Source organism: Glandiceps talaboti, chromosome 10 (assembly GCF_964340395.1).
Source record: "Glandiceps talaboti chromosome 10, keGlaTala1.1, whole genome shotgun sequence".
Taxonomy (NCBI): Eukaryota; Metazoa; Hemichordata; class Enteropneusta; family Spengelidae; genus Glandiceps; species Glandiceps talaboti.
In genome coordinates this window covers 17979883-17983983 of record NC_135558.1, presented here as the reverse complement: position 1 = coordinate 17983983, position 4101 = coordinate 17979883, and positions in this window count along the sequence as shown.

Here is a 4101-nt window from a genome sequence, read left to right as displayed (position 1 = left end):
TCTTGTACAGATACTTCATATGTATCATTGCCAAATCACTTGGCCTTCATCAACTGTTCTAAGACTTGTCCAATTCAGGGATGACCACAACAGAATGAGTTAATTGCTCAGTCAGTTTGAAATTTGAGCGATTATAGAGCTATTTAAGGTCACAGAATAGAAAGTCTATAGCTATGGGAGATGACCTGCACCTGGTATCACTGAAACCAACATATTGACGACAGACAGATGAAGTAATAACTATAGATCAGAGATCATAACACGACTTTATAGATTATTACAGCTGTGATCATAAATCACTTGACTGGCCTTATAACTTTTCATCGTCAGTTTTATGTAGTCACTCAGGAATCAATTACATTTGTAATTACATTATAAAAAATATGATACAGTTGATATAAATATATAGGCAAATTGAAACCAGATATTTGGTGATCAACTCTTTGTCTAAAGCTAAAGTGGGCAGCTAGACCAGCCAACAAGATATGTAGACTGTCTAAATTTATACTTTCCTATTACAGTTTTGCACATGTATAATTAGGGCTAAAAAAATGTATGGTTTCCTTTTATGGTCAAGTTTAGAATAGGTGGGGTAGGTAGATGTTTCTTCCTTTTTTTTCCTTTTTTTTTTAAAGTGTGAGTGTAGTTCGGGTAGTTATGTTTTCCATTGTTTTCCACATAGTCTCTGTGTTATTGGTTTCTTCTCATCAGATGTACAGCCATTACAGATTGAAAGAACAGTTTTATATTGTCTTTTTTTAAGTTGATGTCAGTTTCCACATCCACTATTTCTCGCAAGACTTCACAATTTTAATGATATTATTTTTTCTCTCGAATACTGAGGACAGTTTAGGATTGGCAGTGAAAAACTAGGTGGGGGTCGGGTAACTGGAACCAAACAATATTTTTTATGCCTTAAAGTGTACATGCATGTTGTATATATCACATGGGTGTGGACGAATAGACAGACGAATGTGTATCTGCCATATCTGCATTGTGCTGACTGTATGATGTATATGTACTGTGTGTTTCTGTAAGTGTGTATTTTACTAATTTTTAGAGACAGCATTTTCTATCTATAACCTTTGCACCACAGTATATGTTGATGTGGACCAGTGACTCAATGACATTGCCTCAGTCAACCCAGCTGTATAATTGGGGACCTGGTAGGACAGAGGCTGCAATGTGAATGCTTTAATCCGAAATGCTTATGGAGGCTGCAATGGATTTTATGCCACTCAGGGAGTTGAGAAAATAAAGCGAGTTGAGAAAGTAAAGTATAGTGTGCCACTATAGATCCATGACCGGGGTAATACAACCCATAACACCAAAGTAAAGCGTTTTCTGTATGTACCACAATCGTTTATAGCATCCATATCAAGTGTAAAAGTATACCGTTTCATTTGCTAATTGACCACATTAGAAAGACCATATGCCAGGCTTGTAAATAAACCAATTGAAACAGTATACTTTTATACTTGATATTTAAATGCTATAAACGAGTGTAGCAGCATAGAGAAAGTGCTTTACTTTAGTGTTACTCATTGTAATTGTAAAGCACTTTGAACACAGAGTTGAAAGGTGCTATACATAAAAAGCAACAATATTATATGGGAAGGTTTTAGTGTCTATACGATAGCTGAGTGTCCTGTCCTCATAACATGACAATGCAATGTTATCATTAACTCTAAGACAAACTTACACAGATGGTGATCATAAAACTTGACATATACATAGTCATAAAATATACATCAACTTGGATCGAGACTTTAATTCACTCACATATGTTCAGTGGATCGATGTTAAAAGTTGAGAGTCAAATCAAATCTACAAACTCAGTACAATGTGATAGTGTACCTATGAATTTCTTTACTTGATTCCTAGCCTACCTGTTGACTTGAGAACGGCTGATCACTACACTATTCATTCCTCTATCCTAACTGACACGAATTTTTGAACAGATCACAAATTCAATGTCAGTTAAAAAAATTATTACAAAATACTTCATGGAACCTTTCATTGGTGAAAGATATTTTCATAAAAACAAACACCATATGTTGTTGGATTTATCAAACAATACCAGTGGGGATCACAGGCTGTTTAATTTAGCACACAATACCAATGGGGATCTGACAAGTATTAAAATGTAAAGTAAAATTGTTTTCATAATCTAATAGTATGTCAGTTTATACTATTTTTTATCAGCATTCTATGAAATTGCGCTGTCGGCATAAACCAAATAAAGCAATAAAATATTCATGCCCCTTTATTTTGTCGATATCTCCCGACTTTGGCAGAGGGTATACTGCAATGTTGTCTTATGGAAGTGGGCTGAATTCCTGGTGTATGAATGTTTGGTCATGACAGATATACATGTATACTGTGTGTATTGATATGATGGCAACTGTTCGAAATGTTACAGTTAATACCAATGGCACAAATTCCAATGTTGGTATAGAATGTCATATATTTCATTTAATAGTAGCTCCTATCTCATGTTGTGGTTAATGATTTCATGTCATTTCAAAGGTTACCATTGGGCCTACTTTCAGGAAATACCACAGAAGTACTTAGGGTCTGAAGTACAGTGTTTAGACTAGATTATATCCCCCTCACCCACATCCCCTCCCCTCAGCCCGTATACAGACTTGTCAACCTTGGAAAGACCACACAAGCACTGAGTGCCTACAGACTAGATAATGTCTCTAAATTATCCCCCATTGGTATAGAATTCAGCCCTGGATATACAACAGTATTCAGTCAAATAGTGACCCTCCTGACCCCCCACCCCTACCCCCACCCCCACCCCACCCCACCCCCTTGGCTTGCTTATAGATGTCCAACCACCAACACTGGCACTACTTTATCAAAGCTTGTTTCAGTCACTGAATTAATACCTGGACATACCAAACTAGGTCAATGTCTAGACTAATGTAACCCTAAGCCATACCAGTAAATCAAATCTAAGGCAGCAAATATGTGGAAAAAATTTCCCCACCCACCCACCCTCCCCCACCACCTGATCACTGTATACAGGCCTCTCTAAACTAAGTCACATTCCTTGAAGTCTACATTACCCCTATCCACTTCTAGTCTTCAGAATTTAACCTTGATAATTTGAAACAAGAGCAATGTGCTACATAATCTCAAGTGTGTAAGTCAATACTAGTGATTGGGTATTAGTTACAGTTTGGGACTGTAGCCGTATAATAACACACATAGTTACAGTGCATAGTATTTAGGGCACAAGAAAGACCACAGGGCGTGGAGCCCAGGAACTTAAATTGTTACAAACAAACAAATAAACAAAAGTCAAAAACATGTCAAACAAACAAACACAAATATATCAATGAAAATACCATAAACGCATGATTAACTCTGGATGGCTTTCAATATCTATATATGGATATGTGGGTATGAATATTTAATCTTGATTCTAGTATATGGCCATATAAGGTTAACAATAGGTTTTGTTTTGGCTGTATGTATAGGTTCATAGTAACATAGTTCATGATACCATGCACAAGCATAAAATATGGAATATATAATCTGGTCATTCTACGTCACGACAATGCATGTCTACGTCACTGGTTCTGCTGTGTTTGAAATACGAGTCAAAACATTCAAAATTGCTATTATTTTCCCCAATTTTTCTTTGATATTACTGGAGCTTGTATAATTATGTTATTCTCAAATATTTTTCTTTATTCAGCTGGAAAATACTTGTGACCTAAGGGGCCTTGTCACTACTCATCTATAGACTTGCAATGACAAAGCCCCCTTAGGTCAATCATATTTTCCTTGGCTGAACGAAGGAAAATATTGGAGAATAACATATAAGTATATAGTCCTGTATATAATGCATCGCTAATGAAATCTATAGACAGTTATCTATGTATTATGGTATTTAAATTTACTCATAAATATTTTGTTTGTACATTTACATTGTTTGTTTGTTTGTAACACGATTCCTGGGCTCCCTGTGGCAAGACTCAACAAAACTTATAATGCATCCATCATTTCCCAAACTCACCTCGAACAATTTTCACACAAAAAATCTACTAATACTTTTCTTTATTTCTTTAAAGAGAAAGTTGAACA